Source organism: Macaca thibetana, chromosome 14, assembly GCF_024542745.1.
Source record: "Macaca thibetana thibetana isolate TM-01 chromosome 14, ASM2454274v1, whole genome shotgun sequence".
NCBI classification, from domain to species: Eukaryota; Metazoa; Chordata; class Mammalia; order Primates; family Cercopithecidae; genus Macaca; species Macaca thibetana.
In genome coordinates, this window is record NC_065591.1 from 99,092,025 (window position 1) to 99,119,725 (window position 27,701).

The 27,701-nt window shown below is 37.2% G+C and overlaps 1 protein-coding gene and 1 pseudogene across 1 annotated transcript in view; both read left to right on the forward strand.

Annotated features, from left to right (window-relative positions):
* The window catches only part of ACAT1 (acetyl-CoA acetyltransferase 1), a 976,528-nt gene that overhangs the window by 15,103 nt on the left and 933,724 nt on the right, over positions 1-27,701 (forward strand). The window lies entirely within an intron of this gene.
* Positions 11,884-13,140, forward strand: LOC126936206 (argininosuccinate synthase-like; annotated as a pseudogene).

Below are 27,701 nucleotides of genomic sequence, written 5' to 3' on the forward strand. Positions count from 1 at the left end.
TTTGGTGTCTTGAGGATATTAAAGCAATACAGTGTTGGTCTCATGAAATGATTCGGAATGCATTCATTCACTGTCTTTTCACTAAAGGATTGTGTGCAAATCAATATTTCTTTTTAAATGTTTTATAATATTCACAAGTAAAGTAATATGAGATTAGAGATGGTTTTTAAAGTTCAATGTATTTAAAAGATCTATAAGTGTTCAGATTTTATATTTGTTATTGTATCTAGTTTTGAAACAATTATATCTTAAGGAATGTGCCCATTTTCTAAGGTGCTAAATTTATTGGCTTAAAAGTTGTTCATGGTATTTCACTTTTATGCTTATAATGCCTGTCAAACCTGTAATGATATTTCTGTTTTCAATACTGATTTGTATTTTCTCTATTTCTCTTTCAGTTTTATAAATCTTTTTAAAGAAGACATTATGAGCTTTGTTAATTTTCTCTATTATTTGCTTTCTGCTCTTGTCTTGCTTTCCTTTCTTTGTATTTAATTTTCTATTTTTCTGTCTTCTTAAGTGAAAGCTTACATCACAACTGTAATCCTCATTTTTGTTTGTAATATGTGCATTTAAAGCTATGAATTTCCCTCTAAGTAGCGATTTAGCTACATCCCATAAATTTAGAAATGTTGCACCCACATTGTTTAGGCAAAATATTTTCTAATTTCCATGAGTTAGTTAGATTTATGTTGTTGGACTTCTAAATATTTAGAGACTTCTTACTCATCTTTGAAAATACTGATTTTTGGAAAGTTCCATTGTTGTCAATGAATATATTCACTATGACTTCCAACTTTTGACACGTATTAATATTTGTGGCTGGGTGTGGTGGCTCACGCCTGTAATCCCAGCACTTTGGGAGGCCAAGGTGGGTGGATCTCCTGAAGTCAGGAGTTTGAGATCAACCTGGCCAACATGGTGAAATCCTGTCTCTACTTAAAATACAAAAACTTAGCTGGGCATGGTGGTGGGTGCTGGTAGTCCCAGCTACTCGGGAGGCTGAGGCAGGAGAATGGCGTGAAACCAGGAGGTGGAACTTGCAGTAAGCCGAGATAGCACCACTGCACTCCAGCCTGGTCAACAGAATGAGACTCCATCTCAAAAAAAACAAAACAAAAAAAAAATTAGCCAGGTGTAGTGGTGCATACCTATAATCCCAGCTACTCGGGAGGCTGAGGCAGGAGAATCACTTGAACCTGGGAGGCAGAGGTTGCAGTGAGCCAAGATCATGCCACTGCACTCCAGCCTGAGTGACAGTGAGACTCCAACTCAAAAGGAAAAAAAATATATTCATGTGGCTCAGGATACAGGCTATAATTTGGTAAATATTCCATGTGCGCTGGAAAAAATTGTGTAACATGTCATTGTTGGGTATATAGTGTTTTATAATTGTCAATTAGATCATAAAGAGTCATAGTATTAAATTTAATTAAAATTAAATTTAAATTTTTCTCTTATTCAAATAATTACTAACAGAAAAGTTTTTAAATCTTCAATGATTTTTATATATTTATAGATTTCTTCTTTTATATATTTGTCACTTTTCTCTATGTATTTTGAAGCTATATTTTTGAAAATCATAAATTTGAGATTGTTATTAATATATCTTTTATATGAAATTTAATACTATACAGAGCAGTGGTTCCCAATGTATTTTGCACTGGGGACTGGTTTCATGGAAGACACTTTTTCCACAGGTGTGGTCAGGTGTGGTCTCAAGATGAATCAAGCATTAGATTCTCATGAGGAGTGCATAACCTAGATCCCTCACATACACAGTTTACAGTAGGGTTCACACTTCTGTGAGAATCTAATACTGCTGTTGATCTGACAGGAGGTGCAGATAAGGCTCCAATGCTTGCTTGCTCACTATTCACCTCCTGCTAAGCGGCCTGGTTCCTAACAGGCCATGGTCTGGTTCTACTAGTTCATGGCTAAGGATTGGGGAACGTTGTTATAGAGAATTTTTCTGATATCTGGTAATACTTTTTGTCTCAAAATCCTTTTGTCTGACATTAGTGTAGCTTCATTATTTTTCTTAGAGGTAGTATTTGTATGATATATATTTTTCTATTTATTCATGTTCAGCTCAATGCTGTTCTTTTATTTAAGGTTCTATGTCTTGTAAACAGCATATAGCTGGGTCTTTTAACTAGAAAGTTAGTCCATTTACATTTAATGTAATTACTGCTGTGGATAGGTAAATTGACTTCTTTTGGTCTTCTGTTTTCACTTTTTATTGGTCTTTTGGCTATATTTCTTTGTATTGTCTTTCATCATGGTGCTAGAGATCGTAATATGAATTATTAACCCTTTGCAATCATAATTCACATTTAATTAATGTTATTTGACATAGCATAAAATGTAAGAACCTATATCAGTAAATTCCTTTTAACTTTCTTTGCCCTTTGTCACTTTTGTCATATATTTTAACTCTAAAATCTGTATAAATCTTATCACACATTTTTCATTATTTCTACTTTGAAAAATTTAAGGACATTTTAATGAACTTTTTAATGTACATATTTACCAGTGCTCTGCTTTCCTTTCTGAAGAGCTATGCTTTCATCTTGTATTATTTGTCTTCAGCCTGAAGAACTTCCTACTACTATTTCTTGTAGTATGTTTCTAGTAGCAACAAATTGTCCTGGTTTTTCTTTATCTTAAAATTCTTTTATTTCATCTTCATTTTTAAGGAACATTTTTTACTGGATGTAGAATTTCCAGTGACAGCTTTTTTTCCTTAAGATTTTAAGGATCACATTCTATTATTCTAGCTTCTTTTTGTTTTCAATGAGAAGTCACTTTATTATTTAAAAATTTTGTCCTCTTTCTCTGGCTGGTATTATAATTTTTTATACTTTTATTTTTTACCAGCTAACCTGTAAAGTAATGTGTAGCCTTTGTATTTATCCTGCTTAAAGGATACTTTTTTAACAATTTTTGTTTGTTTTTGAGACAGGATCTCACTCCATCACCCAGGCTGGAGTGCAGTAGCATGATCATGGCTCACTGCAGCCTCAATCTCCCAGCTTCAGGTGATCATCCTACCTCAGTCTCCTGGGTATCTGTGACTACAGGCATGCACCACCAAACCTGGCTATTTGTGTTGTGTGTATTTTTTCTAGAGCTGGAGTCTCACAGTTGCCCAGGCTTGTCTTGTACCTCTAAGCCCAAGTGATCTGCCCACCTCAGCCTCCCAAAGTGCTGGGATTAGAGGCATGAGCCACTGTGCCAAGCTGAGCTTTTTTTAAACTTTAGTTTAGGTTCAGGGGTGCACATGTAGGTTTGTTATATAGGTAAATTCGTGTCATGGGTATTTGATGTACAGATTATTTCATCACCCAGGTACTAAGCCTAGTAACAATAGTAATTTTTTCTGTTCCTCTTCCTTCTCCCACTCTCCTCCCTCTGGGGGAGCTCCAGTGTCTGTTGGTCCACTCTATGTGTCCATATACTTTCGTCATTTAGCTCCCACTTATAAGTGAGAACATGCAGTATTCGGTTTTCTGTTCCAGTGTTAGTTTGCTAAAGATAATGGCCTCCAGCTCCTGCCATGTTCCAAAAGGTCATGATCTCATTCATTTTTATGGCTGCATAGCATTCTATAGTGTGTATGTCCACTGACGAACATTTAGGTTGACTCCATGTCCTTGCTATTGAGAATAGCTGCAATGGACATGTGCATGTATGAGTCTTTATGATACAACAGTTTTTTTGTTTTTTTTTTTTTTTGAGACGGAGTCTCGCTCTGTCGCCCAGGCTGGAGTACAGTGGCCGGATCTCAGCTCACTGCAAGCTCCGCCTCCCGGGTTCACGCCATTCTCCTGCCTCAGCCTCCGGAATAGCTGGGACTACAGGCGCCCGCCACCTCGCCCGGCTAGTTTTTTGTATTTTTTAGTAGAGACGGGGTTTCACCGTGTTAGCCAGGATGGTCTCGATCTCCTGACCTCGTGATCCACCCGTCTCGGCCTCCCAAAGTGCTGGGATTACAGGCTTGAGCCACCGCGCCCGGCAATACAACAGTTTCTATTCCTCTGGGTACATACCCAGTAATGGGATTGCTGGGTCGAATGATAATTTTGTTTTTAAGCTCTTTGAGGAATCACCACACTGTCTTCCACAGTGGTTTAACTAATTTACAACCCCACCAACAGTGTATAAGCATTCCCTTTTCCCCACAACCTCTCCAGCATGCTATTTTTTGACTTTTTATTAATACTCATTAATAAATTAGATGGTATTTCATTGTATTAGATGGTATTTCGTTGTAGTTCTGATTTGCATTTGCCTAATGATCAGTGATGCTGAACTTTTTTTCATATGCTGTTGGTCACACGTATGTCTTCTTTTGAAAATTGTCTGCTCATGTCCTTTGCCCACTTTTTAACGGGGTTTTATTTTTCTTGTAAATTAGTTTAGGTTCCTTATAGATGTTGGATATTAGACCTTTGTCAGATGCACAGTTTGCAAATATTTTCTCCCATTCTGTAAGATGTTTGTTCACTCTGTTGATAATTTCTTTTGCTGTGCAGAAGCAAAACTTTAACTTAGTTAGATCCCATTTGTCAGTTTATGCTTTTGTTGCAAATGCTTTTGGCATCTTCATTGCCAGTTCGTATGTCCAGATGGTATTGCCTAGGTTGTCTTCTCGGGTTTTTATGGTTTCAGGTTTTGCATTCAAGTCTTTAATCCATCTTGACTTGATTTTTGAATATGGTATAAGGAAGGGGTCAAGTTTTAATATTCTGCATATGGCTAGCCAGTTCTCCCAGCACCATTTACTAAACAGGAAGTCCTTTTCCCATCACTTGTTTTTATTCGCTTTGCCAAAGATCAGATGGTTGTAGGTACGTGGTCTTATTTCTGGGATCTCTATTCTGTTCCATTGGTCTACGCGTCTGCTATTGTGCTAGTACTATGCCATTTCAGTTACTATAGCCTTGTAGTACAGTTTGAAGTTGGGCAGCATGATACCTCCTGCTTTGTTTCTTTTTGCTAAGCAAAAAGGAATACATTTTGAATTTGGTGTTGTTCATCAATTTTAGGAAATTTGCATCCACTTCTTCTACCATATTCTGTCTCTTCTTTCTTCACGGGCTTCCAAATAAACATATATTAAACCACTTAATGTTGTGACAGATGTTGGATTTTTTTATGTTTGTTCATTTTAATTTTTACATTATCTTTTTTCTATTTGCTTCAGTTTGAATAATTTATGTTTCCCTTTAAGATTACTAGTCCTTTCTGTGCACTATTCAATATGCTTATAAACCCATTCAACTTTTTATTCTAGATATAATTTTTAGTTCTCAAATTTCCATTTAACTTTTTTATACTTTTTGTTTCTCTGCTAAAACACATCTGTTTGACTGTATATAATTTCTCTCTAAATTGTTTTATATAAATATTTTTATTTTATTTATTTTTTATTAAAGTTCTAGGGCACATGTGCACAACCTGCAGGTTTGTTACATATGTATACATGTGCCATGTTGGTGTGCTGCACCCATTAACTTGTCATTTACATTAGGTATATCTCCTATTGCTATCCCTCCCCTCTCCCCGCACCCCACAACAGGCCCCAGTGTGTGATGTTCCCCTTCCTGTGTCCAAGTGTTCTCATTGTTCATTTCCCACCTACGCATGAGAACATGCAGCGTTTGGGTTTCTGTTCTTGTGATAGTTTTCTGAGAATGATGGTTTCCAGCTGCATCCATGTCCCTACAAAGGACATGAACTCATCCTTTTTTATGGTTGCATAGTATTCCATGGTGTATATGTGCCACATTTTCTTAATCCAGTCTGTCAGTGATGGACACCTGGGTTGGAAAGGATTATAAATCATGCTGCTATAAATAATATTTTTATAATGGTAATTTAAAGTCTTTACAAATTTCTACACTTCAACATCTCTGGGCCTTCTTCTACTGACTGATTTTTATCTTGGTTATGTGCTACAATCTCCTTCTTTACATATCTAGTAATTTTTTATTATATTTTTAACATTGTAGATAGAATACTATGTAGATTTTAGAGTATTTCATCTTCCTTCAATAAGGGCTATATTTTGTCTAACAGACAATAAATTACTGGTGAATCACTTTGATCCTATAAGTATCTGATTTTAGGTTTTTTGAGGATTTGGTTTAGTTTGAATTTAGTCCTAAATACCTAAGGACCTCCATGTTTGTTAAAAGCCATTATTCCTAGGATGTGGCACCTACTCTGAAAACTATTTCCCTGAGGTCTTCAATTTGATCAGGATGTACACTAAGATCACCCTACTCTGGCTCCAATACCTCCCTAGCATTATGCAATCTCTCTTCTACCTCAACAGCAATTCTCTGCTAGCCCTATAGGCCTTGTTCAGCAGTCTTATCCTGTCTCTGCACAATTTAGGATTTGGTCAAGACCCTAAGAGGAACCCCTACACAAATTTCTGAATCTTCTTTGCAGCTCTTTTTCTCTGGTACTCCGCCCTTTCAATTCAGCTGCTGTTTTAGCAAACATAAACTCCCCTCTCTGATTCCTCTGTCCACAGAGGCTAAGATTCTCTGCCTGAGTGGCATATCACCATTAAACTCTGGGAAATGCCCCTAACAGAAAACCTGAGTGAATGTAGATCTTACCTTGAATGCTTCACTTAAAGATTTCAACTCCATGCAGTGTGCAATGCCTGAAACTCTTGTTTCATGTATATTTTCCAGTTTATAGTTGTTTACTACGGGAGATTAAATCCAATACTAGCTACTCCATTGTGACTAGAACCGAAAGTGCCTGTAATCAATTGTTCAAAATCCAGACTAGTATTATAATATTGCTTATTTATACAATTATGTTTTTTAATAATTTTTTAACATTTATATTTTGCTTTGTTACACTAAAGTATTTTTTATTCTAAGCTCTATATTTATACTGTTTCAAAATTCACCTAATGGCTTATCTATTCTTTAAAAATAATACAGTTTTGAATTATTAATCTCTCAATTCACTAAAGAATGCCTTTGAGTAATTATTTTTTTCATACCGTTTACATAACAGACGTATTCTGAGGCTTTGCATTTTTGAAAAAAAAAAATCTAGCTGTTGCCTTAATAGCTTAACATGAATGGTAACTCTACTGGGTATTTTCTGTTCATGATGTCTCATTTTTTATTGGCATTCATATTTTAATAGTGTGAAGTCAACCCACTTGGGGTCCGTTTGAACAAAAACTGCATCTTACTTTCCACCTTGTTGCTCATGAATTTTCATTATCCTTGAAGTTTAAAATGTCTTCCATGATGCCTACAGATGTATTACCATTAATATCACCTAGAACACAGTGACCCTTTATATTAATAATTTATAGACTTAGCTGGAAACTTGGTATCTATTTTACTGGATATTAATACTTCTTATATATATCAGAATATATATGTCAGAAGCATCAATAGCTAGTAAAATATATATTCTGATATATAAAAAACATATATAAGTATATATCAGAATATATTGCTTACTTCTGTAGTTATGCTTTTTAAGAATATATTAATATATCCTGCTATATCTGATATATACCATCAGATATATCAGAACATATTAAAATATATACATATAAATTCTGGTATATATCAGAAGCATTAAAATACAGTAAAGTAGATATAGAATATACATATCAGGAGCATTTTATATATATATATAAAATAAGAATTATATATATCAGGGGAATTTTTATAGACACAAAATTTTGATCTTATTTAGGAATACTTAAAATTCATAGGTTGACTCTCCATTTCTCAATATTTGCTATTGTTTTGCTTTCTTGCTTTTTCTTTATATTCTTTTTAAGTCTCTGAAACTTTTGAACGTTTTTCTTCATCTCCAGGACAAATTTTCTAGAGAGCCAATTTTTCTTCCTATAGATAATTTAGTTTTGCCCTTATGTATTGAAATTCTTTCCATTCTTTACCGCATGACAACTACCTTCTGTCATGCTGTTCTTTATCCCATACCATTTTCTCTTTATTAGTTGCTCATGCTTCATAAAGGTCATGCCTTCATATCTTTTACTGAGAACACTAAACAGATATTATCTAGCTATTCTGCTACTTCTTGTCACAAATAATTTTTAGAGGCGTATTTTTCCTTTGAGCCTTCAGATTAACATAACTTTTTGGTGCTATAGAATATCTTATAGACCCAATTTTGCTTTTCATTGCTTATGTGCTTATATTTATGTCTGACTGAGTTGAGATCTCTTTAGGTCAAGCATTGCCAACAGACATGGTAAATTGTGTGTCCTTAAGCATCTCTTTATTGGTCATTTGGGGCACTAGATGGCTTATCTCAAATCTAAACTTAGAAACATAGTAATGAGTATACCCTTAATCCAATTTATGGAGTGCAGCAAGCATTTATGCCTTGTGGCTCTGCTGAAATATGTTAAAATATTCTGTTTTTGCTGTTGAATTCTCCATGTTAGGCAATAAAATGCATATCCTGGGATGCAAGGAATTAATTCACATCCTCTTTTCCCCTGTTTTTGTGTACTAAAAGCTAATATCAGTGCAGGAAGAGACGATTTGTTTTCTTGGTTTAGAGCAGGAGGTGAAACACTGGGACACTGGTATAAGACCTTTTCTACTTCAGAAACTATTTCCTGTGCAGTATGGGGGTGACCCGCTTGACAAGTACAGCCTTTTTGTTCCTGGGCTGGAAGAAGGTAGATAAAATGAGTCAAACCCTTCTCATGCAAAGGAATGAGCATGCATAGCCTAGGGAAGTGTTTCTCAATCTAATCCAGTCAGTTTTTCAATTCCTGAGAACTCTCAAATGTTAATTTGTAGTACACTCTTCTTCATTCCCAGTACTGTCGAAAATTTTATATATCTTCAAGTATTTATTTTTTTAAAGAAAAATCTAGAGAAGACAGCATGCCACTACATTGCCTCAGAATTTTCAATGATCTCTTGTAATAGACTTTGTATGTGTTTCCATTTTTTTACTTCCTCCAACTGACAGTCACTAAATATAATTTCCCCGCCTGTCTTAAGTTTAGAAATATAACACCACATATTAGGAGTAAATAGAAGATTATTGAGAGAGTCCCTTACTTATCAAATTAACATCCTAATTCTCAGTGATGGAGCACAACCTCTAAAAATAATAAACATTGTAGTATATGCACAAATCGGTCCCTCTGCACAGAGTCCTCTGCCCATCTGCAGACTACTCAGCAACACAGAACCAAAAAAAAGCACAATTGTAGACATTTTTTGACTTGAAAATAAAATCACTTTTAAGAAACATTAAACTTTTTTTTTTTTTTTAATCTTGCAAAGACCAACTTCAAGCCATCTCCTCCAAGAAATACTTCCCTTCTGATTCTTCCTTCTGGTGCTTAGCAACAAGGTCAGACAGTTTAACTTGAAAAAGCAAAATTGAGTAAAGTACTTGCTAATAGTATGTTGCTATGTTGGATTTGGAATGCACTGAAACATTTTTATCTTGTTTTTTTCAAAATAAAATTCTAAAATATTATTTTATTACTTTTTCAGATAAAATGATTAAAATCATTAAAATAATTAAAATTGAATTGTGTTTTTTGTTCCTCAAACTCTGGAATCACACCAATAAAATAACAATGAAGTAGTGTCTTCCTCAGAGTGCCACTGCGAAGACTAAGATATGTAATGCACTTAAATAAAAATAAAACTATCAAAATTACTGATGAGAAGTGCTAACTATAAGCACGGAACCACAAATTTATTTGTGTATACTGCAGAGAATTATAAAGAAAAACAAAAGCAACAAGTATAGTTTTTGACTCAATAATTATAATTTTTTTTTAACATTGTGGCTGTGTTTTTTCTCTATTCCACAAAATACAAAGCATGATATTCAACCCAGAGCAAAAACACTGTTGTCCTGATAGGTATAATAGTAATTTCATACCTGCATCCTTCGACTATAAATTCTTAAAAAGTAGAGATTACACCTAGTTAATTCTGCCCATAACCAAATCCAGAACCATGCATATGGGCAACTCAATGAGCCACCTTCTGTCCTGATTCGACACTATCTAGACAATCCTTTAGGTATATTTTCAATTTCTACTTTTGATTCAGTGGAATTTTGCAATTTGTGAAGTTGATGTGCCCACCATGCCCAGGTGATTAAGTATTTACCCAATATTAATTGAGCACCATCTAGGAGTCAGTCAATGACGTAATTGCCTGGGAGACAATCCCAAGTCACCACTTCCATCTTCAAAGATCTCACAGCCTAGCAGAGGGAATAGACTATTTTTAAAAATCACAACTCAGTATGACAAGTGCCGTGGATACCATGGAATAAAATTTGGGAGTCTCCGAGCTGAACTGATGGGGTCATGATTAACCTGAAAAGCAAGTAGGAGTTAGCTATGGAATGAGGAGTCCCACCTGCAGCCAGCCTTATACTGCAGAGGGGTTGATGCCGGGACGTCTTATACTGGCAACAGACGCTTGGGTTTGGATTTCCCCTCAGCCAATTCTGAGCTTAGTGAGCTTTAACAAATCCTTTAACCCCTTGGAGATTGTTCTGCAAAATGAGGATTATAATAGTTTCTAATTAATGGAGTCGCGGGGACCAAATTGGTTAAGTAGAGCTTTTACCAGGCCCTGCTACACAGCAAGCCCTAGCTCAGCGTGAACTTTTATTATCATTATTATTGGTTTGCTGCTTTCTCCCAGTGGCCTCTCCTGAAGTTTCCAATCAAGTTATAATTTTCCTCGTATGTGCTCACATCTCAGGCACATCAGCACAGCAGCATTATGGCCATTCAGCAACGGTTCCAATCAGAGCTCATAAGCTCTCGCTTAAGCCTTATCTGAACAATGTGCTAAAGGAACTTTCCTGTTGAAAAAGGAAGGAGCTTTTCAGAGTGCCACTAGATGATTAGAGGCAAACTGTCATGCTGATGTAAATATGAGAGTTTAGTTATGGAAGGTGGGAGTGTTTACTTAAAATGACACTAAAGCTGAATTTTTATGAATGGCTTTTTATTATACATCTATGTTCACTGAAGAAACTTAGAAAGTATAGACAATCAATAATTTATACAAATTATAATCAGCTGTGATCCCACCACCCATAAAAAAAGTACTATGGCATTTTGATGCAAATAGTTTCAGTCTTCTACACATGCATACTCTGAGAAAAACGCATGTACCCTTCTGCTTCTCTCCCAACTAACCCCACACATACCCCCACTTGAACATCTCTTAGGAAGAGATCATTTGTCATTTGATAGGCCAGAGTTCAGAATGACCACTTGGCCATATTTAACTGGTGGACCAAGTTATTACTCCTTAAAGACCCCAAGTCCTCCTTTGGCTCACTTCTTTCTATGACTCGGTGATAAGAAAACCAAGGAATACAAAGAGAGTTGTTCGTGTGTGTGTGTGTGTGTCCTATCTACTCTGTAACTATAATTAAATAGGCAGGGGCATACTCTGTTTACCCAGCCACCCTGGACGCAGGAGGCTTCACTTAAAGTAAAAGTCTCTGGATGTAACCATGCTCTTCTATCCATCTTTTAAGAGAAAGATCACAAGGTGAACTAGGTGTTTATCCAGTTACTAATAAACAATACCATCTCCTATCATTCCTTGAGGATCACTTACTTGGCTGGTAACCCCCTGAGAAAGACACATGATCAGCATGACAGAATCTTCACAGCCCTGCATCCCTGACCATAACACCATTACAGCAATACCAAATTCTCACCTCTAATCTCTAAAAATACGCACAAATAAACCCATTTATTTGTCTAAAAATGAAATTATCCTGCTCTGTCGCCTGCCACGGCTGCCCGAGCGGTTCACTGCACTGTGGAGACAGACTCCAGACAGTATGTCCAGCAAAGGCTCCGTGGTTCTGGCCTACAGTGGCGGCCTGGACACCTCCTGCATCCTTGTGTGGCTGAAGGAACAAGGCTATGACGTCATTGCTTACCTGGCCAACATTGGCCAGAAGGAAGACTTTCAGGAAGCCAGGAAGACTGAAGCCTGGGGCCAAAAAAGTGTTCATTGAGGATGTCAGCAGGGAGTTTGTGGAGTTCATCTGGCTGGCCATCCGGTCCAGCACACTGTATGAGGACCGCTACCTCCTGGGCACCTCTCTAGCCAGGCCCTGCATCGCCTGCAAACAAGTGGAAGTCGCCCAGCGGGAGGGGGCCAAGTATGTGTACCACGGCACCACGGGAAAGGGGAATGATCAGGTCCGGTTTGAGCTCACCTGCTACTCGCTGGCCCCCACAGATAAAGGTCATTGCTCCCTGAATAATGCCCGAATTCTACAACCGGTTCAAGGGCCGCAATGACCTGATGGAATACTCAAAGCAACGCGGGATTCCCATCCCGGCCACTCCCAAGAACCCATGGAGCATGGACGAGAACCTCATGCACATCAGCTACGAGGCTGGAATCCTGGAGAATCCCAAGAACCAAGCGCCTCCAGGTCTCTACACGAAGACCCAGGACCCGGCCAAAGCCCCCAACATCCCTGACATTCTTGAGATCGAGTTCAGAAAAGGGGTCCCCATGAAGGTGACCAACGTCAAGGATAGTGCCACCCTCCAGACCGCCTTGGAGCTCTTCATGTACCTGAACAAAGTCGAGGGCAAGCACGGCGTGGGCATTGTCATCGTGGAGAACCGCTTCATTGGAATGAAGTCCCGAGGTATCTACGGGGCCCCAGCAGGTACCATCCTTTACCGCGCTGATTTAGACACCAAGGCCTTCACCGTGGACCGGGAAGCGCACAAAATCAAACAAAGCCTGGGCTCGAAATTTACTGAGCTGGTGTATACCGGTTGCTGGCTTTCTGGCACAGCCCTGAGTGTGAGTCTGTCCGCCGCTGCATCGCCAAGTCCCAGGAGCGAGTGGAAGGGAAAGTGCAGGTGTCCGTACTCAAGGGCCAGGTGTCCCTACTGAAGGGCCAGGTGTATATCCTTGGCCGGGAGTCCCCACTGTCTCTCTACAACGAGGAGCTGGTGAGCAGGAACGTGCAGGGTGATTAAAGCCAATTGATGCCACCGGGTTCATCAACATCAATTCCCTCAGGCTGAAGGAATATCATTGTCTCCAGAGCAAGGTCACCGCCAAATAGACGCCCTTACAATGAGGAGCTGGAGCCGCCTCAATTTGCAGCTCCCCCAAGTACAGGCGCTAATCGTTGTGATAATTTGTAATTGTGACTAGTTCTCCCTGGCTGGCAGCATAGTGGGGCTGCCAGGCCCCAGCTTTGTTCCCTGGTCCCCCTGAAGCCTGCAAACATCGTCATTGAAGGGAAGGGTGGGGGGCAGCTGCGGTGGGGAGCTATAAAATGACAAAAGATATACTAGTCAAAAAAAATGAAATTATACCATACATATCAACTTATTAACTATGTAAGTTAATAAATAACCCAATCATATATTGGGTTAAATTGTTTTTCAGCTTTCACTATTAAAAACAATGTCTCAGTGAAAATCCCTCTACACGTACCCTTGTGATTGTGATTGACTATACCCAAAGACCATATTCTTCCCTGCACCATGGCAAATATACATAATATCCTACCATCATTTCTACCAAAGCTTCACTTCCCCAGGTCTGTATCTAGGTAGCTAGAAGAAGCTCATAACTACTTCACTTCAGATGAAACTGCATGTCAATGGCCTGAGCAGCGTGGAGCTCCACAATTGGATTAATTGGTCCCCCAGGTAACTAATCTTGAATTTCTAATGAGCCCATTAGAATAGAAGGAACTGCAAATCTGAATTCAGATGTCAGAGTTAGGACTAACAATATGAAGCAAAGGCCCAGCACAGTGGCTCACTCCTATAAGCCCAGCACTTTGGGAGGCCAAGGCAGGCAGATCACTTGAGGTTAGAAGTTGGAGACCAGCCTGGCCAACATGGTGAAACCCCATGTCTACCAAAAAATAGAAAAATTAGCCAGGTGTGGTGGTGGACACCTGTAGTCCCAGCTACTCGGGAGGCTGAGGTGGGAGGATGGCTTGAACCCACAAGGCAGAGATTGCAGTGAGACGAGATCATGCCACTGCACTCCAGCCTGGGTGACAGAGCAAGATTCTTTCAAGTATATATAGCACAATCAACAAGCAGAGAGGCAAAAACCTAACTGGGGCTATTTCATCCTACGTGCTGAAACTCTCACTGTCTGAGCTACTGGACTGGGGGTGAGGTGTGAGAGTTAACACTTGCTGGACCTTAGAGGCATAGTAGGCCAGGCAGGGATAATTTAGAGAATATTTTAGAAAGTTTTCAGGATATTTCTAGAGCCACAAATCAAAGGTGTTTTTTCAAACCTATAATATCTTCCTCATAAGTGTAGATTACTCAAGAGACAATTTTAGGTACTAACACCGTAAAATTTTAGGGACACCACAAAACCAGAGTTTTCCAACTCAATGAAACACTGCCATTGATGTGTTTAAAATAGAAACTCAAATTTATAAATAATAATAGTAATGATAATAGTCATCATCTTTTAAAATAATTATCTTTCAAAGGCTCATTTTTTTTTAAATTAAAAACAGAGCTGGTGACCTTCACAAAGCAAACTAGGGAATACATCAGTATCCTGGCACTTGAGCAGAATTTCTAGGGATTTGGGCCCCTGTGAATCCTCTCCAGCCCAGAGAATGACTTAAAGAAAAAACAAAAGCCCTATAGTTTACATCTGTTTTTTTAGTCTTCACCTGACAGAATTGTCAATCACATATTCCTTCCTCCCTCACCATAACAGAAGGCATGTGACCCAGACTGTCCAATCAAAGTACCTCATGCTTCAAGATTGGCCCAGGGGCACATTCATGACCCAAGTATAGCCAGTGACAGTCATTTATCAAAAGTTTATAGGGAGCTGAGAGAGATTTTCTCTCCTACAGAGAGCATAACCCCATGGACCATGCAAAACACGGTGCTGTTAGGTGGCATCTCAGTCATTACATAGAAAAAGCCTCACAAGATATTCAAATTCTCTCTTTCAGCTACCTCTCTTTGAAGTAAATTTCTTTTGCAGCTAAAATCATTCTCATCTAAAACTCCCAGGATCATTTGATTCCTGCAAAGATCATCTGAGTCTAAGGAAAAGATGAATGTGGAACTGGAAAGTTCATCACAATTCAATTATTAGTTGGATATAACATTAAGATTTGGCTCCAGATTGATTTGTGCTTTCTAAAATTACTTGTGTTGCAGAATACATTTGACCTCACACTCATATTTCTTCCTGGGGAGAGCACAGACCAAACCGAGAATAATTATGTTTCCTTCATTACTCAGTCATTCATTCATTCAAATTAGTACGTGACAATTTTTCCATATTCTTAAAAATCATTTCACATGACTGGCTTTATCACATTATCTTTTTTCAAATAGCAACCCCAAGCATTGCTCTTACCCTAAAACGTTTTTCAAATAATTGTAATGGGGGAGGAGGAAAAGGGGAGTTGTGGTTCAATGGCTATAGAGTTTCAGTTCTGCAAGAGGAAAAAGTGCTGGAGATGTTTTACAACGATGTGAAACAGCCTCAATGTGGATATACTCAACACACTAAACTATGCAGTTAAAAATGGTTAAGATGGCACATTTTATATTATGTATTTTTAATACAATAAAAAATTGTAACAGCACAAAACAATAAAATATGTTTTAATACTTTATGGTGTTATAGGCTGAATTCAGCTGATGAAAAAAGATATATTATTGGAAAAACTTACTGAAAAACACTTGGAAGGGAAGCTGAATCCCAGGACCTTAAAGTTGTCTCAGTACCTAGGCTTCTCAAAATGAGGAGAGATATTTTATGTAACAGATGACAAAAGAGATGGAGCTCCTGGAAAAATCTAGGGCAGAGGGATAAAAAAACATTAAAATGGTAGGAAGTTGTTGATTTTACCCCTCCCCATGACCACATGAAATGTTTGGTGCCAGTCAATTCTTTTGGGAGCAGTTCACAAAGACATTTCATTACATTTCATTACACATCTGGGTCAATGCTGCAGCTCAGAGGAGCCATTGAGAAGCAAGGTTGAAAAGGTCCCAAATGATGTTTGTATTAAAAGAGTTTACAAGGCACTTTCCTATTCATAATCTAATTAGTCTCCATGGTAACATAAAAATGGGTATTAGCATAAGTTCCATTTTACAGATAAGATAACTAAGGCCCATAAAAGCTAGGCATGTTCTCCAAAGTCATACAAGCAAGAAGAGATGAGCCTAGTCCTCTAAATCAAGTTCCCATACTCTTTCCACATACATTTCCACGTTGTCCTCCCCTGACACTGTGCAAGTCCACAAACTCTCTTCCAAAGCTGAACCTGCTTCCCTAGTGTCAGCTGAAACCACAAAACAGCTCATCTAAATTGTGCAAAATGCGAGATTAGCACAAGTAATCTGAGTATATTAGTCCACTCCAGCACAGATATATGGAAACACCTGAGACTGGGTAATTCACAAAGAAAAGAGGTTTAATTGGCTCATATTTCCTCAGATTGTAGAGGAAGCATGGCTGGGGAGGCCTCAGGTAATGTACAACCATCGGCGAAAGGCAAAGGAGGAGCAGGCACATCTTCACATGGCCAGAACTAGAGGAAGGAGAAGGGGGTGTGCTACGTACTTTTAAACAAGATCTCGTGAGAACTCATTATCAGGAGAACAGCAAGGGGGGAATCCACCCCATAATCCAATCACCTCCTATTAGGCCCCTCCTCCAACATTGGGGATTATAATTCAACATGAGATTTGGGCAGGGATACAAATCCAAACCATATCACTGAGACTGAGCCCCTTTTTGAGTACAGAAGCCAAACCATGACTCTATTCATTTTTAAATCCGCAGTGCTAGGTTCCTGGTAGTTATTCCTAATATGTTTGTTGAATATATACCATTTCAATGGTATACATTTATATCACCTCTCATGCCAAACTAGTAGAATATAAAATGAATCATATATTAATTTATTGATGGAATTGAGTGAATTCCAATTTGTCTGATTGTTTCCCTGATGTTATAGAGTTTTCCAGGCTGGGACTTTATTCCACATATTATATTTTCCCTTAAAGACATTGTCTATCAATGCAAATAAAAACCACAATGAGATACTATCTCACACTAGTCAGAATAGTTATTATTAAAAATCAAAAAACAACATATGCTGGCAAGGCTGCAAAGAAAAGGGAACACTTATACACTGTTGGTGGGAATGTAAATTAGTTCAAGCACTGTGGAAAACAGTTTGAAAACTTCTCAAAGAACTTCAGTCAGAATTACCTTTCAACCCAGCAATCCTATTACCGGGTATATATCTCAAAGAAAATAAATCATTCTACCAAAAGGACACTTGCACTCATATGTTTATTGCAGCACTATCCAAAATAGCAAAGACATGAAATCAACCTGGGGTGTGTGTGTGTGTGTGTATATATATATATATGTGTGTGTATGTATAAAATGGTATATATATGTGTATATATACACACACACATGTGTACATATATATGTACACACACACACACACATACACACCATGGAATACTATGCAGCCATAAAAAGAACGAAATCATGTCCTTTGAAGCAACATGGATGCAACTGGAGGCCATTATCCTAAGTGAATTAACATGGGCACAGGAAACAATATGCTGCATACTCTCACTTCTAAGTGGGAGGTAAATATTGGGTACTCATGGACGTAAAGATAGCAACAATAGACCCTGGGGACTACTAGATGGCGAAAGGAGGGAGGGAAAAGGGAGCTGAAAAACTACCTATTGGGTGCTACGCTCACTACCTGGGTGACAGGATCATTCATATCCCAAACCTCAGCACCAGACAATATACCCAGGTAACAAACGCAGCATATGTACCCCTTGAATCTAAAATAAAGGTTGAAATTATATATTTTTAAAGGCATTGTATATCCTTAAAACTCCTACAGTGGGACATGAAGGAGAGCTTACTGATGTGAAGTGCAATTCTCAGAATTAGACCACTGAAAATCGGAGTTCAGTAACCTTTATTATTCCTACCATTTTAAGCTTAAAATCTTTGAAATACATTATGTCACTTCAAAGACATTGAAATATTCATTTTATTCTTTTTCTTTGCACGTAATTATTCAAATGAAAGATGCTTAAAACTTGGTCTCCTTTGGAAACTTTTGCAGTGGTAATTCACTGCCTCCAAACAATTCAAAGTACATGGTTTCTGAGGTGTGTGGGTGGTTGCGTTTGTACTCTCTTACCAAGGATATGAGAGCAGTAACCTTTTGTTCTCCATTATGCCAACTGTAAGAAACAGTCACAAAAATGTAGACAAGGAAAAGCAGACTAGGTGCCAGCAGTCTCCTTAAGGCAGTATGGCAGAATTTAAAAATCAAGTTCTTGAGCTCTGGATTTGTGATCTTAGACCAATCACTTCACCTCTCTTTGCTTTGTTTACCTCACTGTAAAAAATAAAAGGCAGGATCACTTCTTAAAGCCACTTAAGGTTCTGAGGAGGTGCCACAGGGATGAAGGGACTGACCAAAGCCAGAGATCATGTGGTCCCTCCATCAGCTCCAATCAGAACTTCACCTTGACCTATGTTATTAATTATTGAACTTATGAGGAAGATTTAATTCAACCAACAAGTACTCCATGCCTAATGATACTTGAAAACCACTGACCTACCATCCTTTTATAATTCAGCATTTCTTGCCTCTGATCTCACTCTAAAAACTACTTGTCTAAATTTTCCCATTATACTATTCATAACTGTAAGAGGCGTGCCTACCATTGCAAATTCATGATGCTGTTGTGACCTTTTCCAGTGAGGGTGTTTAATAGTATTAAATAGAATAAATTTTAAGCTATTTGCCAGGTGTTTTCGCATTTATGATCTCATGTAATTGACACATATTTGCTGACATTTATCAATTTGCACCACTAAGCTGGCTATTTTAAGAAGTGCAAAAGACATGTAAAGAGGTAGTATGGCATAAGTGATTCTATACAAATTTAAAACAAAACAATATGGTTATTTTAAAAAGCTTGAAGACAGGCACAGGGGCTCACACCTGTAATCCTAGCACTTTGGGAGGCTTGAGGTCAGGAGTTTGAGACCAGTCTGACAACATGGTGAAACCTGTCTCTACTAAAACACAAAAAAATCAGCCGGGCATAGTGGCATGCTCCTGTAGTCCCAGCTATTCGGGAGGCTGAGGCAGGAGAATCACTTGAGCCGGGAGGCGGAGCTTGCAGTGAGCCCAAATTGCGCCACTGCACTCCAGCCTAGGCAACAGAGCGAGACCCTGTCTAAAAAATAAAAAATAAAAATAAATAAGAGCTTGGGTTCTGGAATAAAGCATGTGTGTTTGCCAATGCTGGTTCCACCACAGATGAACATAAATTTGTGCAATTTCTCTAATCTGTCAGGCTCGGGTTTTTCACCTGCAACATGGAGAAAATGTCTATGTCATAGCATGACTCTTTAAATTAATAGAAATATTTAACATATATCAAGGGCTTCAAATGTTTCAGGTACTCTAAGTCTTTCACATGGACAATCTAATTTATTCCTCATATTAACCAAATGAGGTGATTTTAGTTCCAGTTTACATATGAAATAATAACTGAAAACAGAGAAGCTTGTCCAAGGCCACACAGCTAGCGTGCAAAGGAGCCGCATTTTAAACCCAGAGAATCTAACTCCAGAGACCACAGCTTAATCACTGCACCATGGGGTAATGCGCAGGCGAGCATCTAACACACTGCCTAGAACTGAGTAGATGCTCACTAATAATAAATTCCTTTCTCTATTAGACCCATTCCACTCTCTTTATAGCATAGGTGGAGATGTTGAATAATAAATAACAACACAATACACTACCAGCCACAAACAAATGCTTAAGAACACATGCCGGCCAGGCGTGGTGGCTCACGCCTGTAATCCCAGCATTTTGGGAGGCCGAAGTGGGTGGACCACGAGGTCAGGAAATCGAGACCATCCTGGCTAACACGATGAAACCCCGTCTCTACTAAAAAATACAAAAAAAATTTGCCGGGCATGGTGGCAGGTGCCTGTAGTCCCAGCTACTCAGGAGGCTGAGGCAGGAGAATAGCGTGAACCCGGGAGGTGGAGCTTGCAGTGAGGCCAGATCGCACCACTGCACTCCAGCCTGGGCGACAGAGCGAGACTCCGTCTCAAAAACAAACAACAACAAAAAAAAACCACATACTACTGTTCATTCCATAACAAAATGAACATTAAGAAAATAAAGTGTCTGTCAGTCAGCAGAGAGAAATTTGTTGAAGGAGTGAACTTTTGGCTGGACCTTACAGAAAAGGTGTGTTTGAAAAGACTAAGAGGAAACAAGTCAGCATTTGAGAAAACAGACCATAAACAAAGGCATGGAGCGACAGACAAATATGGAGATTGGAGGAAGGAAGGTAAGTTGGAGACATTCACGATTGCTCTGTAACTTTATAAACATACTCTCCTTTAGGCAGATTTAATGTATTTTTAAAATTTTTGGATTTTCAGGAAACAAATTAGCAATCATCATTAAGCTTACAAAAGTATTCTTCTTAGAAGAATTAGCTGAAGAGGTTATCTTTAATGAGCTCCCTTCTGGAATTTAAAAGTGTTTCATTTTCAAAAAACAAATTAACTTACATGCTATTTTTAAATATATGGACATTGATAAAGCAGTGGGATACATGCTTATTCTAAGAGCAGAAAACTTTTCCTTCAAACCAAATATTTCAAAAGATCTCGATATAGACAGCAGACAAGAAAAAAAGCACTGTGCTAGCTGAAGCCAAGATGTTAAGTATAAAGTCCTGTGTAACCCTGTAGAGCCTAGATCAGTAAGCAGAAATTCCTCACAAAAGAGTAACACCTCTCTGAGCTCAAATGATTGTGCCAATTTTCTCTGCTCAAAAAAATGTAAATCCAACCAGCCTCTCTGGCTAATGTTGGCTGTATCATGTTACCATTGGCCGAGATTTGATCTCAAACAGCAGTACCAGATGGTGACAGGGTAGCTGATAGACTCTGCCAACCTGAAGACAGGTAAAGTTAACATAAACCCATGTGGAATGTTGTTGTGTTGAGTAGTATTTTACTTGCCTTTTGTATTTCTATTTTTTTTGGTGTGTAATATGTTACTTCTTCACACCATTTCTTACAAGTTAAAAAAAGTAAATGACACCCAGAGAGAGTTGGTATAATGCCAGGTTTCTCCACGACTGTGGGACAAAGCCAAGTGGAGTTTTTCTCTCCATTCTTTTATTGATAAACTTAAATTTCTAATCTTTTTTGATAAGCATGCCCCACCTAGGTTAGCTTGTTGACTTTCATTTTGTGTACAACCACCCACCACATCAAAAGAACCAAAATATTAGTATTTTTGCAATGTATAACAAAATCAGGCATTTGAGGAATTCAGATCTGTCCAAATGATAATAACTGATAATAGAAAAGGAATTTCCATTCTCTAAAAGCAGGTTTCATAGGGCCCTACAGAATTGCTTCACTCACTAATAACAAAATTGTCTAGTACTAACAGGATGTCTACAAAAAAAAGGAATGAAATGGGCAATCATATCTATCTCCAAAAAAGGAGTATAAGCGATCCATATGTGTTGTTTTTATTTTTAATCATTTTCCCAGCTTTTTTTGTGTTATAATTGACAAATAAAAAATATATTTAAGGTATACATGATATTTTGATATATCTATACATTGTAAATGATTACCACAAGCTAGCTAACACATTCATCACCTCAAATAGCTACCTTTGGGTGTATTTACGTGGGCTAATATTTAAGATCTACTCTATTCTCAAATATTAAATATACATTATAGGATTATTAACTATAGTTACCATGCTGAACAGTATATCTGCAGATTTATAACTGCAACTTTGTACCTTTGACTAACATATCCCCATTTCCCCATTCCCCCACCCCCTGCAGACACGATTCTACTCTCTGATTCCATGAGACCAACTTTTTTAGATTCCACATAAAAATGAGATCATGCAGTATTTGTTCCTAGTTTATTTCATTTAGCATAATGTCATCCAGGTTTATCCATTGTCACAAATGACAGGATTTCCTTCTTTATTAAAATTGTTACTATTTAACTGACAAATATAAATTTTATATATATATATATTTATGGTGTACATGATATTTTGAAAGATGTATACTGTGGAATGGCCAAATCAAGCTAATTAATATATGTATTATCTCCCATACTTTTTTTTTTGGTGAGAACACTTAAAATATATTCTCTTAGCAATTGTAAGTTGACAGAATTTTAAATTGTATATAACACACTTAAAGTCATATATATTGTCATTATATATCTATATATATATGTTAAGAATACAGTTATCAGCTACAGTCATCATGTTGTACAATAGGTCTCTGGAACTTATTTCTCCTAACTGAAATTTTGTGCCCTTTGACCCAGATCTCTGCAATCTCCCCCAACCCCACCCAGCCTCGGGTGACCACCATTCTACTCTCTTCCTCTGTGAGTCTGGTTTTCTTAGAATCTACATACAAGTGACAGCATGTGGCATCAGTCTTTCTGTGCCTGGCTTACTTCATTTAACATAGTGTCCCACCGGGCGCGGTGGCTCACGCCTGTAATCCCAGCGCTTTGGGAGGCTGAGATGGGTGGATCACGAGGTCAGGAGTTCAAGACCAGCCTAGCCAAGATGCTGAAACCCCGTCTCTACTAAAAACACAAAAATTAGCCGGGCATGGTGGCATGTGCCTGTTATCCCAGCCACTTTGGAGGCTGAGGCAGGAGAATCGCTTGAACCTGGGCGACAGAGGTTGTAGTGAGTCAAGATCGTGCCACTGCACTCCAGCCTGGGCGACTCCAGAGCAAGATTCCGTCTCAAAAAATAAATAAATAAAATAAAATAAAAAACATAGTGTCCCCAGGGTTCATCCCTATTGTTCCAAGTAACAGAGGCTCCTTCTTTCTTAAGGCTGAATAGTATTTCATTGTGTACATATACCACATTTTCTATATCCATTCATCTATTGATGATCACTTAGGTTGATACTATATCTTGGATATTGTGAATAATGCTTCAATGAACATGGGAGTTCAGGTATCTCCTCAAGATGGTGATTTCATTTCCTTTGGATATATACCAGTAGTGGGACTGCTGAGTCATATGGTAGTTTTATTTTTAAGTTTTTTAAGGAAGCTCCATACTGTTTTCCATAACAGCTACACAAATTTACATTCCCACTAACAGTGTACAAAGTTTCAACAGCCTCATCAACACTTGCTATCTTTTGTCTTTTTGATAGTAGCCATTCTAATAAGTAGGAGGTGATATTTCACTGCGGTTTTGATTTGCATTTCCCTAATGATTAATAATGTTAAACACCTTTCCATATACCTGTCGGGCATTTGTATCTCCTCTTTACAGAAATGTCTATTAAGGTCTTGTGCCCATTCTTTTTAAAAACTGAGGTATTTGTTTTCTTGCTATTGAATTGTTAGAGTTCCTTATCTACAAGAGGTCTTTGAAAAAAAATGTGGAAATTTCATCTTATGGAAAAACTATGCATCGATTTCAAAAATTTCTTTTGCCAAAATAATTTTATACCAACTTATTACAACATGTCTAAATAAGTTCTAGTTTGAATCACTAAGAAGGATAAGACATCAGTTTTAAAGAGCCCCTATCAAAGGATATGAATTCTGCTAAAACTGAAGCAAGAACAAACATCAAATTTATGGTGAAGCTTGGGTGGAAGAATAGTGAAATCATTTAAGCTTTATAAAATGCTTATAGGGATAATGCCCCAAAGAAATCCACAGTTTGCAAATGAATAACTCATTTTATGAAAGGATGAGGTGATGAAGCCCACAATGAAGATGAAGCCCACAGTAGCAGACCATCCACATTAATTTGCAAGGAAAAAATTAATCTTGTTCATTCTCCAATTGAAGAGGACCAACGATTAACAGCAGAAACAACAGGCAACACCATAATCATCTTAATTAGTTCATCTTACACAATTCTGACTAAAAAATAAAAGTTGAGGAAACTTTCCACTTGATGGGTGCCAAAACCATTGCACCCAGATTAGCTGCAGATAAAAGCAGGGCTTTCAATGGAAATTTTAAACAACTGGGATCAAGATCCTGAAGCAGTTCTTCTACTGAAGACAAAGCACATCAAAGCAATGGTTACCTAGAAATGGAAATGGTCCAGTCAAGGCAAAAACAGGCCAGTCAAGAGGAAATATCACATCATTGAATATCCATCTTACAGTGATGATTTGGCTCTTTTTGACTTCTTTTTGCTTCCTAATCTTAAAAAATATTTAAAGGGCAATCATTTTTCTTCAGTTAATAATATTAAAAAGATGGCATTGACATGGTTCAATTCCCAGGACCCACAATTATTTAGAAATGGACTAAATGGCTGTTTTCATTGCTTACAAAAGTGTCTTGAATTTGATAGTTTACATTGAGAAATGAAGTTTATATTTTTTATCTGTTAATTCCATTTTTCCACAAACTTTTTGAAGTTCCTTCATATTTTGAGTATTAACTACTTATCTGATGAATGATCTGAATTTCTTTCAATTCTCTGGGTTGTCTCTTCACTTTGTTGATTGTTTTCCTTACTATCCAGAAGCTTTTTCAGTTGATATAGTCCCACTTGTCTAGTTTTGCTTATGTTGTCTGTGCTTTTGGAGTCATGTCCAAAAAATTATTGCCCAAACCAATGTCAAGAAGCTTTTTCCCTATGTTTTTTCTTCTGGTAGTGTTCCACTTTCAGGTCTTGCATTTAAGTCTTTAATTTATTTTCAGTTGATTTGTGTATATTGTGTAAGATAAGGTTCTAATTTCATTCTTCCACATGTGGCTATCCAGTTGTCCCAACACCATTTATTTTAAAAATTAGTCTTTCTCCATTGTGAGAGTTCTTGAAAACTTTGTCCAAGACAAATTGACTGTAAATGTGTGGATTTGTTTTAAGGCTATCTATCCTGTTCAATTGGTTCATATGTCTGTTTTTATACTAGTACTATACTGTTTTCATCACTATTGTGGTATATTTTGAAAGCAGGTAGTGTGACGCCATCAGCGTTGCTCTTCTTGCTCAAAATTGCTTTTGGCATTTGGGGGTCTTTTGTGGTTCCAAACAAACTTTAAGATTTTTTTTTACTATTTCTGTGAAAAACATCAATGGACTCTTGATAGGAATTTCATTGAATCTGTAGATTATTTTGGGTGGTGTACATATTTTAACAATATTATATTTTCCAATCCATAAACGTGGACAACTTTCCATTTCTTTGTGTCTACTTTGGTTTCTTTCATCAAGGTTTTATAGTTTTAAGTGTACAACTATTTCACCTCTTGGTTAAATTTATTCCTAAGTATCTTTTGTGTGCTCTTATAAATGGGAGTCTTTCCTTAATTTCTGTTTCTGGTAATTAGTTGTTAGTGTATAGAAAAGCAATTAACTTTGTAAGTTGATTTTGCATCTTGCAACTTTACTGCGCTTTTTCTTTGGTTCTAACTGTTTTTGTTTTTTTTTTTTTTTTGGTGAAATATTTAGGGTTTTCTATATATAAGATCATATGAGGTGCATACGGAGACAATTTTCCTTCTTTGTCTTCAGTTTGGATGCATTTTATATTTTTTTTCTTGACTAATTGCTCTGACTACATCTTACAGGTTCATATTGAATACAAGTGGTAAGAGGGAGCATCCTTATCTTGCTTGTGGATCTTAATGAAAGAGCTAAAGCTTTCACCATTTAAGATGTCAGCTGTGGGCTTTTCAGTGTTGCATGTGTTAGCTGTGATGTCATATATGGCCTTCATTATATTGAGATACATCCCTTCTATACTTAATATGTTGAGAGTTTTCAACAAAAAGGAATGTTGAAAATCCTTTTTCTGTATGTAATGAGAAGATTATGTGATATTTTTATTCTTTATTCTGTTGATGTAGTATATCACATTGATTGATTTGTGTATGTTGAATCATTCTTGCATCCCAAGGATAAATTCCATCTGATCATGGTTCATAATCCTTTTAATATGTTGTTGAAGTCAGTTTGCTAGTGTTTTGTTGAGTATTTTTGAGTCTATAATTATCAGAGATATTGTCATGGAATTTTCTTTTCTTGTAGTGACCTTATCTAGCTTTGATTCCAAGGTAATGCTGTCCTCAGAAAATTAGTTTGAAAGTGTTCCATTATCTTCAAATTTTTGAAGAGTTTGGGAAAAGTGAATATTAATTCATCTTTATATGTTTGGTAGAACACACCACTGAAGTTATCAAGTCCTGGACTTTTCTTTGTTCGAGAGGTTTTTGATTACTAATACAATCTTATTACTCATTACTGGTCTGTTCAGATTTTCTATTTCTTTATGATTCAGTCTTAGTAGATTATATGTTTCCAGAAATGTATCCATTTCTTCTAGGTTTTCCAGGTTATTGGCAAGTACCTGTTTATAGTAGTCTCTGATGATCCTTATTTCCTTGGTATCAATGTAATATCTCCTCTTTCATTTCTGATTTTATGTATTTTTCTTCTCTCCTTTTTTTAGTTAGTATAGATAAAGGTTTGTCAATTTTGTTTATCTTTTTAAAAAAACAACTATTTGTTTTTTCTTTACTATGGCTCTTTTAGTCTCTATTTTATTTATATCTGTATTGATCTTTATTATATTTATTGTATCCTTTCTTCTACTAATTTGAGGTTTTCTTTTCTAGTTTGTTGAGATATAAAATTAGGCTGTTTAAGATCTTTCATTTGTATTCATTTAAGTGTTTAATGGTATAAAATATCTTAGAACTACTTTTGAACATTCCATAAATTTTAGTAGGTTGCTTTTATTTTTTGTGTCTCATTTATTAATTAGGGTTTTTCAGAGAAAAGGAACAAATAAGATATATATAGATATATAGGAGGAGATTTGTTATAGTAATTGACTCATGTTATTATGGAGGCCAGGAAGTCACACAATATGCCATCTGGAAGCTAGAGACAAAGGAAGGCTGATGGTGAAATTCAGCCCAAATGTGAAGGCTAGAAAGTGTGCAGTGGGGAGGGCACTGATTTAAGTTCACACTGTGAAGGTCCAAGAACCCAAAGTTTCATTGTCTGAGGGCAAAGAGGATATATGTTCCAGCTCAAGATAAGAGAGCAAATTTTCCCTTCCTCCTTTTTGTTGTTCTATTCAGGTGGACCTTCAGTGGATTGGATAACGGTGGCCCACATTTGTGAGGGCAGATTTTCTTTATTCAGTCTGTGGATTCAAATGCTAATTTCTTCCAGAATTATCCTCACACACACTTAAATAATGTTCCACCACCTATCTAAGTATCCCTTAACCCAGTGACGTTGACACATAAAATTAACCATCATATGCCAAGAGATTTTTTTATTAAAAATAATTCTTCATTCACCCATTGGTTATTCAGCAGTGTGTTTTTAGTTTCCACATATTTGTGAATTTTCCAATTTTTTCTAGTTTTAATTTCTAACTTCATACTATTGTGGTTACCAAAGATACTTGATATAATTTCAATCTTTTTAAATCTGTTAAGACTTTTCTCATGGCTTAACACATGGTCTATCCTGGAGAATGTTCTGTGTGTGCTTGAAAACATTCC